Raw genomic sequence first — 13233 nt, 5'->3', positions numbered from 1 at the left:
TGGGAGTAGGCTCAGATGCCCTTTCCTGACTTGCGCTGTTCTGGCTCTGAACACGTAAGTGTCAACCCTTGCAGGGCCTCCCTCCCTGTAAAGATAACCATGGGATCATTAAAGGCGACTACTCAAGTAGGATTCGACGACAGCCACCAGGGGGACCCATTTACAATGGGTGAAGCAAGACAAAATAATTCTTTTGACGATGCGTTAAGCATGGAGGTGGTAGACCCCTTTGCCAAGGGGGGTTTAGTGAGGTCTCCTCCCAGGGAGGCGGAGAGCGGAGTGATGGAGGCTGTAACTAGCAGCACCGGAGTCTCCCTAGCAGTGACAGGGTATAGCCCTATCAGCACGCTCGGCGGGCCACTATCCGGGATGCGGGTGGTCGTCGAGCAACTCGATGATATCATCGAGTTCGCGAACGCAAGGCAGAACATCAGTAAGGAGCTGAAACAGAACCTCCGGATGCTCCGCCAAGCTGTTCGAGTCGCAAGACAAGAACAGGATGCGTTTATCAGGCGGGTGGTGGGAAGAGAGACCGATGCCTTCTCCTTCCTTGGAGAAGTGACCATGGCCCAAGAGGCGATTGATTTCGCCTTGACGGCCAATAAAGAAAAGACTGCGCTTAACCCGAAACGGCTCAGGCCGCAATCCGGAAAAGGCGCTCAGAGCAAAGCCAAACGACGTGCGATCAGAAAGGCCAAACATCGTCTGGACGGAGCAGATCGGGATGCAGAGGAGCCCGAAGGGCGTCGACCCGAGATGGTGACTTCTCGGCCCAAGAAGGTGAAAGGCACCAACCAGGCGCAAGTCGCCAGTCGCAAGAGGGTACCAGCCAGTCTGTGCCATCGGCACAAGGGACCGAAAATTCTTGGCGCCTGGCCAGTAGGGCAAAGTGGAAGTCGAACGCATCTCGACCTGCAAAGAAAGTTAAGGACAGAGGCGAGGCCTTGTTAGTGAAAACTGACGAGGAAAAGTTCATTGAAGTCCTTAAATCGATGCGGGCGGCCGAAAAGCTTTCGGCGCTTTTTCAGGACGTGCAAAGCGTCAGACGCACCAAAACCTGGGAAATGATCTTGGTTCTGAAACGCGGATCGCAGGCTAGTGGGACTGACTACAGGAAGCTGGCCGAAGAGATCTTTGGTGACGGCGCCGAGTTGAGGTCATTGGGGCCGAAGTGACCCTCCAGTGCAAGCAACTGGATGAGGTCACGAACGCCGACAACGTCGTCTCTACCGTCAGAGAAGGTCGAGAAGACCTCTGTACGCCCAAGAGGCGGTCCCTTCGGCACGCAGGTAGCCTATCTTAGGTTACTGGTTGCGGAAGCCAAAAAGGTAATGGAGCGTGGGTAGTTGAAGATCGGCTGGTCAGTATGCCCAGTGAACAAACTCCAGCCACCTTTACTGGACAGGTGCTATCGGTGCTTAGAGTTAGGACACAAGTCCTACAACTGTAAGGGTTCAGACCGTAGCAACCTGTGGCGACGCTGTGGTGAGGAAAGGCAAAAGGCACAGGATAAGGCACCAAAGCTCCTCATTTGCGCCAGAAAAAAGTAAGCTTGTAACCACGTTCCTATCCGCCCTCCTATTGGGTGGCGGACGGGTCTAGGATGGTGTTCTATTGTAGCTACTATGCCCCACCAAGATGGCCATTAGAACAGTTCAACCAAATGATCGATAGGCTATCGTCCGACCTAGTGAGTCGTAAGCCGGTCGTCATAGCAGGAGATTTTAACGTTTGGGCAGTGGAGTGGGGCAGCCGCTGCACCAATGCTAGCGAAGCTCGACGCAGTGCTAGTCAATGATGGTTCCGCTGGCACATTCAGAAGAAACAGGGTCGAGACATGCATTGACGTAACGTTTGTTAGGCCTTGTCTGGCACCTGACTTGGATTGGAGGGTGGATGAGGGTTACACCCATAGTGATCATCTAGCAATTCGCTTTAAGATCAACTATGGCGTGCAACATCCGAGGTCCGGGGATCCCTATCAGGTCCGTGGGTGAAAGACCAATCACTTCGACAGCAAAGTTTTCACCGCGGCCCTGGGATCAGAAGCCAACACTGAAGGTCTAAGCGGGGATGCGTCGGAAGCTGTCCTATCTGGCGCGTGCGACGCCACCACGCCGAGAAAAGCCCTGCCGAGAAATAGCAGACGCCAGGTATACTGTTGAAGTTCCGATCGCGGCCTTTCGATCAACCTGCCTCACGGCTAGACGAAGGATGCAATTTGCCCGCACCGAGGATGAAAGAGCGGACCGCCGTGAAGTGTTTCGAACTGCGAAACTGGCCTTTAACAAGGCCATCAAAAACAGAAAGAGTGTGTTTCGACAACCTTTGTGAAGGAGCCAACGCGAATCCGTGGGGTGACGCCTACAGGATACTGATGGCCAATACCAAAGGGAGCTCTTCACCCCCCCCCCCACGGTCCCGGATAGGTTGACGAGGATTATCGAGGTATTCTTCCCGTCCCGTGCCACAAGCCTCTGGCCTCCTGCACCGCAAGGCAATATGGGTGCGGCAGAAATGGTGGCTCCGGTGATCAACGAAGAGTTACTCGCGGTGGCCAAATCCCATGTAACGAACAAAGCTTCAGGGCCTGATGGAGTTCCGAACATCGCTCTCAAGGAAGCAATCATAGCGAAACCCGGAACACATGTTCAGGCTAGGCTATGCGCAAAGAGATGCTTAGATGTGTAGATTCCTCGAAAGATGGAAAAAGACAGAAACTGGCGCATAGACCAATCAGTCTTATATGTAGATACGACGGGCAAGTTGCTAGAGAGGATCATCCTCAACAGGCTGTCCCCGTACTCATAGGGTACGAACGGCCTCGTCAAGCAATCAGTGCGGTTTTTGCAATGGTAAGTCCACGTTGGACGCTATCAAGTCAGCGGCAAAGACCGCTGAGATAGTGATCCAAAAGAAAATGCGAGGTATTCGATACTGTGGCGTTAAAGTGACACTTGATGTGAAGAATGCATTCAACAGCGCGCAAGTTGGATGCCACTGCGCTTTCGTTTACACCGGCTTAGCCTTCCGGTGGGCCTGTACCGGATTTTGGAAAGCTATTTCCAGAACCGTGTACTTCATTATACGAGACCAATGCCGCTTTTTAGAGAAGCGTTCCTATTACTGCGCGGAGCTCCGCAAGGTTCAATACTTGGACCCGGTACTATCAGCGGAACCTTATGCACGACGGTTTTCTGCCAAAAAGCTCCCTCCTGGTGTTAAGATCGTCGGCTTCGCGGATGACGTAACCATGGTGGTCTACGGGGAGTCAATTCCCGAGGTAGAGCTGACCGCAGCACACGCGATCAGCACGGTGGCGTTCTGGATGAGCACTAGAGGTGAGACGGAGGTGGTTATCGTCAACAACCGCAGGTCGGTTCAACATGCAATGATTCGTGTGGATGAAGTCGCGATCGCATCAAAGCGAATTTTGAAGTTCCTTGGGGTCATAATTGACGACAAGCTGACCTTTGGCAGCTATGTCGACTATGCGTGCAAGAAGGCTTCGACTGCTGTTGCGGCATTATCGAGGATGATGTCCAACAGTTTCAAGGTGTGTGACAGTAGACGAAGGTTACTGGCAGGCGTTACCGTATCTATTCTTAGATACGGCGACCCGTCCTGGGCGGAAGCTGAAGAGCACGTATCGCTTGATGTGTCTCAGAGCGATATCTGTCTACCACACGATATTACACGATGCAGTATGCGTGGTAGCGGGGAGTTTTTCGTGCTACGTGGTACCAGAGGAGCCTGCGAACGCATCAGGGTGACTTCGGTTGCCAGATGGCAGCGCGAGTGGGATAACTCTTCTAAAGGTAGGTGGACCCACCGGCTGATAAGTAAAATATCGAGCTGGGTGAGAAGACCCCATGGGGAAGTTCACTTCCATCTGACACAATTCCTGTCAGACCATGGCTGCTTCCGGTAGTACCCTCACAGGTTTGGACACGCGGAGAGCCCCGTCTGCCCTGACTGCCCAGGTGCTGACGAAACTGCAGAGCACATACTGTTCGTATGTCCTCGTTTCGACGTCGAAAGAAGAGCTATGCTAGAGGTTTGCGATCGGGACACAACCCCGGATACCTATATCCAGAGGATGTGCCAAGCGGTGGAGAAGTGGAACGCAGTTTCGACTGCAACCACTCAGATTGCTTGCAGCTTGCAGGGAATCTGGCGTGCGGAGCAGCATTATATTTCTTTCTATGTGTTTTTTAGTGATGACATTTTCACAGAAATCACCACAACAGAAACATTTAGATTACCATTCTTTGAACTCCAAAACAGTCTATTGATTTGTGGAGATAAAATACAATTATTTTTATTGTGTATCCAAACTGAAGGATAAGAGTGGTGTGTAGTAAATAAAACTATCTACATTTCGTGAAACACTGATTCGATAATGTGAGCGAAGCAACTCATTAGAATTATTCAAAAATCCAGAAGAATCTTTGATGTTGGTATGGTGGTAGGTAATATTACGTGATCAAAGTTTGTAAATTTCGTTTATTTATTTTTTTAATGTTTTATCTCATTTCTAGGCTAAAGTGACCAGATTTTTCTTGGGCCAATCTGGGATACCTATTGCCTTACGTATTTTAAAAAACGTATCAAATTGTTTTAATGAAAAAAATTCCAATCAACCTACAACACCCTGTATGACACTAACCTGTGTTGGTAGAATCATACTCAAATTACAATCATCGAGGCCTCATGCGCGAGCTAAAAGGCTTGCGATTCTATAAGGAGAGCATTGGGCTTAGGTTTTTCGAGCAGAATTGCATCGTTTCGCTCATACAAAAAATCGCTCCGAAAGTTTGGCGACAAACAAAATTGAAGCGTATTCTATGTTTACATATGGCTTGATTACTCATTGTTTTACAAGAAGAATGTCAACAAAGAAAGTCACGTAAAAAATTTGCGAAAAGACAAATCGCGAGTCGAATCATGAAGGATTATTTGGGTCATGGGATTTAACTCACGCTTGATATGGATAGCGTACGAGATTGGAGAATTTGAGTTTTTCTCAACCAGCTATTTGATTTCATAGAAACAAATACCCAAAAACCTATGAATTTTACAAATATTTTTGAAATATGAAAAGGTCCACAATCAAGACCTCGTAGCCATGCGGTTAGCGGTGACAGTATTCTGAACATATTATGTAGCACGTTGTTTATTATGACGTGAGGGTTCAATTCCCTTTCCAGCCGTGAAATCTTTTCGATAAGCGAAATATTCTTCTCTGATCTAATATGTATTTCCCGTAGTTCGTTGTCTTAAATAAAAGATGAGTCTGAACATCCATTGATTGAGGACGGTAAACAGTATTTTTCAATCTTCAGACGATACTTCAGTTGTTTTCTAATTTTGAAGATTTTTTTTTATAACAGCGGATACAAGGATGCTCCAGATTTTACATATTTTTTAAGATGCCATTTCCTCTAGATTCTGAAGATTATCATGACCTAATATTTTAAAAATATTTACAGATATTTTTTGTTCCGTAGATCATACTATTCCTTCCTTTCAGTTACTCAAACCTTAAACCATCCAAATAATTCGAATGCTTCAGATTACTAAGAATTCAACATTATCCAGAGTCTAACAATTCCACTCAGTATTTGCTGATCCTTCAGAATGCCTAGATTCAAGGATGTATTTCTATAATGGCTGTGCATCTGCTAACAAGACAGGGGTTTTATGATATACAATCAATGATATAGGAATGTGCTTTGCTACGATTGACGAAAGTTATCATCATCATCATGGTTGGTGAAATCCGATAGAAGAAGTCATCGCATGTTGTTGTGTTTCCTATCTTGTGAATTTTCGTTGAATTCGGTGTAACAGGGCAAAAGAACCTTATGGCCAGCTTCGCGTGAAAGGCAGAGGACCTCGGTACGATATGAGCCAAACGTCGAATAGATTGTATTTTGCATTTCTATTATTGCTTGTTGGGTATGGTGGAGTGGACTGGAGTTCTGAAGCGAATATTGCAATTTAGTTTAGAGTTTAGAGAATACGTTTTAATTGAAGATGTGTTGTCCTGAAAGAATCTGAAGATTATTTTTGAAAATCAACTAGTATTCAAAAAAAATCGATGATACATTATCAACAACAATTTCTAGTAAAAGGATACCGATTTTCCATCCAATCTGAATCCAATTGTACTCATTGGTCTTATATTTTCATTTATACATAGTGGTCAAGTCAACTAATTCTTCGTTATCAATCGATGACCACGGGCTGCCCGCCGTTACATGCACATCACTCCGTGGCACAAATAGTTCAAGGGACGAATCACATTCACATTGCACAGTACTCTATACTCCCGCCGGAAATGGGGAAACCCTATCCAAAACGGTGAACTAATTTATCCGACCTCACCGTCGTTAAACACAGTGACTGAGAAACGTGTTTCTCCCGAGTCGGCCAGATCATCCGCGGCTGATGCACGACCACGACACACACAAGGGAACCGTTATGTACCGGTACGGGCCTCTCATCAGCCGACCTGAATATTCCGATCACATCTATCGAACTGCAGTATGTAGGTACACAGTTGCATCCCTAGATTCATGGGTAAGCCGTTGGTTAATTTGTTTATAGCATAGGTGATGACGTGGTTGGTTTGTAGCTGAGGGAGAGTGGTTTAAATTGCATCGTTTTGATAATGAGTATGCCCATGATCGCATTTGTAACACTGCATTTTGTTCATTAGTAAAAGCGAATCGTTCGAAGCTAATTTACTGCGTCTAATCCACAACAGTAAATAGGCTACTATCTTGCTTACCTGTGGTAAATTGAAATGATTGCAAATGTTATTATGCGATCATGGGCAGTGTATTAGGGTTTTTTTTTTACACTTGAAGAGCAAATAGTGTTTGTTAAATAAAGGTAAATACTTCGTTCCCATTCATGTTTTAGGTTTAAGCAACAATATCCATTTTTGCTCTAGAAAACTGCGATCAATTTAAAAGTTAATCGATAAGTCGAAAGCAATAAACAGTTGCATTGACATCTAACATACAACTTTGTACCATTGTTTGACTTTGCATTGGACAACAGCTATTAAAGGGTAAAATGTGGGATAGTGCATTTAGTGCATTTAGATCAATCTTCCCCCAGTCAGCCAGCTTCGACTATCGTGAAGAAACATCGTGTCACAGCACTAATACGCTTTTGGCTGCACGGCTTACGGGGGTTTCAAAATAACTCTCGACATGATGAACCGACCGAAAGGAAGACAAGGTCAGTCGGACCCTTGATCGTTTCATCTCTGACTTTGGCTGCCGTTTATTTTAAAACGATACGAACTACATTCCAACGACTTTATTGTCTTCACGACCCGGGGTCTGGCTTGAGTCGAGTGCTTCTGTAGTGTAGAAGGATTGTATTTTCTACAGTTCGTTTTCTTGGTGGTAGCGAATCTGGTACAATGTTCTAATTAGCTTCTGGTGGGTAGTATATTTGTGCCTAGAAACAAAACCGTTCATTCAGTTTTGAATCCTTCGTCTGATTTTTTTTGCCTCGTGGCGCTTTTTGGCCGCAAGTGATCCTGAAAATGTTCACCAAATTTTGGCACAATTCTCTGTAATATTACTTAATATTGGTTCGATCATCCACCACCGTTGCCGTTTCAACGGTTAGTCATCTTGGCCGCAGGAGCATAATATAATAAATATTATTTCCTTTCGCTTAGAATATTTATTTGTGGTTAGCAATAAAGGATTATAATAAAGGCGTTGAATGATTTCAATCAGCAGGCTTTCAGTTCATGCTCCTAAATCCATGTCGTAAAACAATAGCCGAAAATAAAATTTGATTCGTTGTAAACAATAATAAACCATTTGACTATGTTCAATGGTTCATGGTGAGATCAGCTTTTACCAGAGAACTATCCATTTCTGAGTGTTGCATTTGTTCACCAGTGTTCCAAGCTCAGTGTATTTTTAAAACATCTGGCAAACAAATACTAAATCTTGACATAAAACGGTGAATAAACCGATTGGCGTAGTTTTCTGCTTTGTGTGGAGGATGGGAAGGGACACGTGCTATTTTTTTCTAAATTTATATTTTCTATCTAATTGAGCTTTCCTGTCAAACATTGTATGTCGTTTTATTGTTTAAGTCGATTCTTTGACCTATTTAGACAACTTCTCTTAAATATCCATATTATAGGCTGAAAATCGAGTACAAAGCATTAAATGGTTCTGCACGTGTGAATCGCATGATGTTAGAATTAGAATTGCGCAATTCACACAAATTCGTAGGCAGTATAAGTCCAAACTATTGTATAAGAGTAGCATCACTTTATCCGTTACCACAGATGTTGATTTGGGACTAATCATTATCTCTTAGATGGAAGCAATGCACTCTTTAATAGTCGAGATCTGTCTTTGCCACGTCCTTGGTTAGTTGGACACCTGGTAACACTGGATTTGATAAAAATAATTTTATTATGTCTCAAGTACAATTGCCAACTTTAAATTAGTATTGAGGCCCGTAAAACGATTGTGGTTTATGTAGATCATCAAGATCTGAACTCAAGGAAGGTTTGAAGCTAGAAGTACCAAAAATATTTTCCCCATATTTCTACTTTTTCGTGGTTTTCATGTTTTAAAGCAGTAGTCGAAAATTATGTTGAAATACGACGAAAAAAAATCCGTATTGAATAGGTTAAGAAAGATGCAAAAAGCTCTACAACCTCTCATGACACGGGAGGTTTTTTGTGGAATTGTTATGTGGAAGGTTATAAAGTAAGAAACCTTTGGTAGAATGTGAACACATAATGAACTAAGATAGAAATGCAAAGTAGGAAAGGGCGAGTCTGGAATTGGACCCACAACCTGTTTATAACGCAGAAGCGGTGCCCACTAGACTCCATCTGAAGGTGACCGAAGTGGTATGAGAACTGCCATTCCTCTGAATTTATAAAGAAAGGCCCAAAATTCCAAGACAAGATAAGGGTTTCATAATTCCTGGGAAATTTATTTAAAAAAGTCTGGGAGAAGAAACGCCAGAAGGAAATAAACACCTGAATACTTAGAGAAGGTGGACATTTCCTCGAATTCGGAGAGAGAAATTTCACAGTGTTCTTGATAGAGGAACTGTATTTGAGAATATCTCAAATATCCTGACGATGGAATCATTCTGAATTTCCGGAGAATTTCAAAATGCATGCAGAGGAAACGCTCTTAAATCTTGGGAAGTAACTCTGGTTTCTGGAGAAGGAAATCCCAAGAATTAATGGGTGGATTTCCACCAAAAGTGAGAAGTCCATTGGATTTTTGATGAAGGAATTCAGAAATATTTGGAGTGGGTTGAGCTATTTATTCAGAATATTGAGTAATGGTTTCCCAGAATTCTTCAGAAACCATTGCTAGGTAGCTTTCTAAAATCCCTGTGAAGATTCATTGGAGAATGGAATGGGAAGATTTTCTGGTTTGGTACGGTTATGTAGGCGCTTTTGTGTGAAACAGCACAAAGACGATATTTCTCGACTAGAAGCCAACTTTATTTTTTTATGATTTGAACTCATATTCAAATTACTTTTTCCGTTTTTATGCACGGAATAATTCGCAAGTCTCGCCTTAGAAATGCAAAGATTGTAACAAACGAACTTGTGTTGCAGATGTTGCGCGGAGTTTGGAGCATGCTTCGTTTCGGTGTAAAAACTGTGCTGATGAAACCGAACTGGTTGAAACCAATCACGATCAATAGCTATGAAGATATTGGATGGGCTTTTTATTAGGACTCAGATTCGAGATGAACAAACGCCCTAATAGTAAACAGATCTTGGGCAGTGCTGATGATGCGAGGATGGTGACGATAATATGAGTGGTGGAGCATCGCGGGCATGGATTCGCGACGTTTGACATAAGTACGTTAGGCATAATGAACGCTTGGTAGAACGGACGGTAAGAATATATATGTTAGACATAATGGACGCTTTCGTATCTGCCTTCTTCATATCATGGGCCTTCTTCATTTTATTTTAATTATAATGTCCGTTATGCCTAACGTCCATTATGTTTAACGTACTTATGCATAACGTCTTTTTGACTAACGGGGTATAACTCGCGAGCTTAAAGCCTGTCCACGTTAAATCTCGGAAACCCATCTTCCTACGCGATTTTTGAAAATTTTCTAAAACCACTGAGACGATAAATTCACATGACAGCTGAATATCTCCGCTTTAGGTGCTGCTTTCAGCATGTTTTAGCTTTCTTTCGAATTGATAATAAGCCTATGGAGACGCATGGTGCCTTGTTTAATCAACCCCTTGTATTGACAAAATACGGTAGTTTTTTTCTCATTTGAACAGTAGGGAAGGGGTTTGATTAAATATACTTAGTTTCAACTCGACAGTCCAGGTATAAAATTAAAGCCAACTACATGTACATACTCTGTTATACGTATATGATTGTTTGCAAAATTTGCCCCTTATTTAGTTTGCAGTAAATCAAATATGACTAAAATCCATAAAAACTGTCAAAGAAAAATTCAATTTCATGTATTTAAGCGACACAACAGTCCAAAACGGCGTATTTTATTATTATCTAAAACTTTCTAGAACACGCAAAAATGTATTCAAAAAGATATGTTAAAGGGTTGTTTGGCATAAACGACAAATTTCGAAAGTAAAGAAATTGTGAACTTGGCGTATTCGAAAAGTTTTATGGAAACTTGTGCTACAACTTTGGTGAAGTTGCAAATCTGAAAAAAAGTTTCAATCACTCTTAGGGAGATCGACCATTAAACTGAATAGTGAATACCTTCGAAGAAATGTAAAATGTTTGGAAGACACTGTTACGCTAAATCGCACAATAAAGGTACTATTAAATAAACGCGCCAATATCCTGTCGCGAGAAAATAGGGTAATACATTCAAAAGATCCCACATTTTATGTACACATTCACACACATACATCATCAATTGATAAACTGAGTCAATTGATATACCTAAGTAAAAGGCAAGTAAAAATATATCAGTTTGTTTGTACAGATTCTTCTTTATGAAAGGTGGATATGATTAAAATTCATTTATTATGGTGCTTTTGGAAAAAAACATTACATTTGGGGTGAGTCCGTCACGTATAGATTGCGGTAAGCCGGGCAGCCGTTATACATAACCAGAACCTGGAAAGCCCCACCATTGATAAATTATTTACATAATTAGGTATAAAAGCCCTGAAAGGATTTTTTCTTATACACGTTTGAAAATTAGAATTTTGATCATAACTTTTGTTGGTTGATGTCATCATCAGAAGAAAGTATTTTTTTTGCAAATGGTGGATATATTTGGCAAGGATTTTCTATACTGGAGAAAAAAAAATTAAAATAGGCTTAATTTTTTCTTTTATCGATTTCGAAACTTTTTTTTTTGATATTTTCGATCCAATTAAGGTTATGGATAAATAGACAGTGTTAATAATGTGCTTTTAAAAGATTTTGCCACTTAAAATATCATAAACCTGCGAAATAGGAATAGAAATTGTTTCAAATGACATTTTCCTAATATTTACGTTTTGGATGTAGGCCTTTTTCAAATGTTGAGCGAGATTTGCTCTTCATTTGGAAAAATAGCATCGCAGCAAGCTGATCTACGTGTCAAAATGATTGTACGATAATTCCCCGAAAACCAATTCCTCTAATGCGATTTTCCCGAGTGTAACAATTCCCCGAATGCAACATTTCCTCGAATGAAACAATTCCCCGAAAATGATGTGTCTCCTGCTAATACAACTATCTAGCTTTCCACACTAGCCATAATAGGGGCGGTTCCTTCACCAGTGACCAGTCACCAGGAAAATCTCGAGAAAAAGTAGAATCATGGAAATTTGACTTGGCATAGGAAATGAGAATTAAAATGCCTCTAGAACATTATAACATTTTTTTAGACAAACAATTTTTAGTTTGTGGAGTTAAAAGTTTAACGAAATGCAAAAAAATAAAATAAAAATCGAGATATCAGCTCTGATTTGCGTGCTTTCAAAATTATTGAGATTAAAATCAAAATTGTTGAGATTAAAAAAATAAAAAAATTAACACAGGGCTCGAATTCGAGTCCACTGAGGGAGAGTCCGGCGTGCTACTTCTCAGCCGTTCTTGCTTCTTGGGAACGGAGTGTTAGAAGTATAACCGGTAATATACCGTTCCGATAATTATAAGAAATAGTCGGTCTGGAATGGTGCTTGATATTTCATGAATATGTCGATTCCTCTTATAGATTGCATTATACTCTTTCACGTGATATATTAGTTCCGAATTTTTGCTGAGTTAGGAAATTTCAGTAGTGGATTAGCAATCAGGAAATTGCGCACTTACGCGGCGACATCACGCCACGCGTTCACCAATCAGGTGTTAGAAGAGGAATGCATAGTATGCAAATTAGACTATAAAACAGTTTACCTGAGTCGCTCAGGCCTCTTTATCATTGTAACGTAAGTGAATAAAGTCTGTGTAAACGCGAGTAAGTTTTAAAACCGGAAACTAGACGAGAACTCTAACTGGTGTCAGAAGTGGATACCGCGTGTGAAAAGTGGTGTTAAAACTAAGTGTTTAAAGTGATTAGCCGAGACAGCGATCCAGAAGCAGTACGCTTGCATCAATCGAGGATCATCGATAACGCAGCGACACAGCCAACGGGGACGACATCGAGCAATCCGCCACGTAGCAACATTCTGAGCGAGGAGAACTATATCAAGCATTCAACCTTAATGCTATCATCGATTATACGGTAAGTACTAACTTTTATTCCAACACTTTATTCAAAACTCACAATAATGGCTAAAACACGTGCCGATGAAATTGAGCCTCAGGGCCACAGTGGCTGAGCTTAAGTTGGAAATGTCCAACAGAGATAACGCTGGCCCTGAATTAGAATTGAGGAGCTCAGGACGGAAATGGTCGAGCTTCGATCCAGCTGGCGTCCGGGTCATCTCAGGGCAGGGATGCTTAGGCTCCCTGACCCATTAAATTCTCTCTGAATTCTCAGGAATAAAAGGAGCTATCCGCATGGATAGAGGAAGTCGACGAACTCTTTAATGATTTTAAAGTTAAAAATCAACAGGAGGATACCCTTAGTAGCCTACTATATAGGGCTATTAAAAACAAAGTAAAGGTGAAGCACGCAGTTTTGTGGCGAACGGAAACCGAACACAATTGAAGGTATCAAAAGGTTCTCATCGAGAACTACGGCGAGAAAAGGATTTTATAACAAATCTAT

The 13233-nt window shown here is 42.1% G+C and overlaps 1 protein-coding gene across 5 annotated transcripts in view; it reads right to left on the bottom strand.

Moving 5' to 3' along the window:
* The window catches only part of LOC134210806 (uncharacterized), a 188191-nt gene that overhangs the window by 105740 nt on the left and 69218 nt on the right, over positions 1–13233 (bottom strand). The window contains exon 1 of one of the 5 annotated variants that reach the window (XM_062687093.1): positions 6391–6436. The exons of the other annotated variants lie outside the window; for them this stretch is intronic. The gene's annotated coding sequence lies outside the window, so the exon portion shown is untranslated. Of the gene's footprint in view, positions 1–6390; positions 6437–13233 lie in introns of those variants that run through there. 5 annotated transcript variants of the gene reach the window in all.

The sequence above is a fragment of the Armigeres subalbatus genome, chromosome 2 (assembly GCF_024139115.2).
Source record: "Armigeres subalbatus isolate Guangzhou_Male chromosome 2, GZ_Asu_2, whole genome shotgun sequence".
Taxonomy (NCBI): domain Eukaryota; kingdom Metazoa; phylum Arthropoda; class Insecta; order Diptera; family Culicidae; genus Armigeres; species Armigeres subalbatus.
This window is presented reverse-complemented; position numbering and strand designations above follow the sequence as displayed.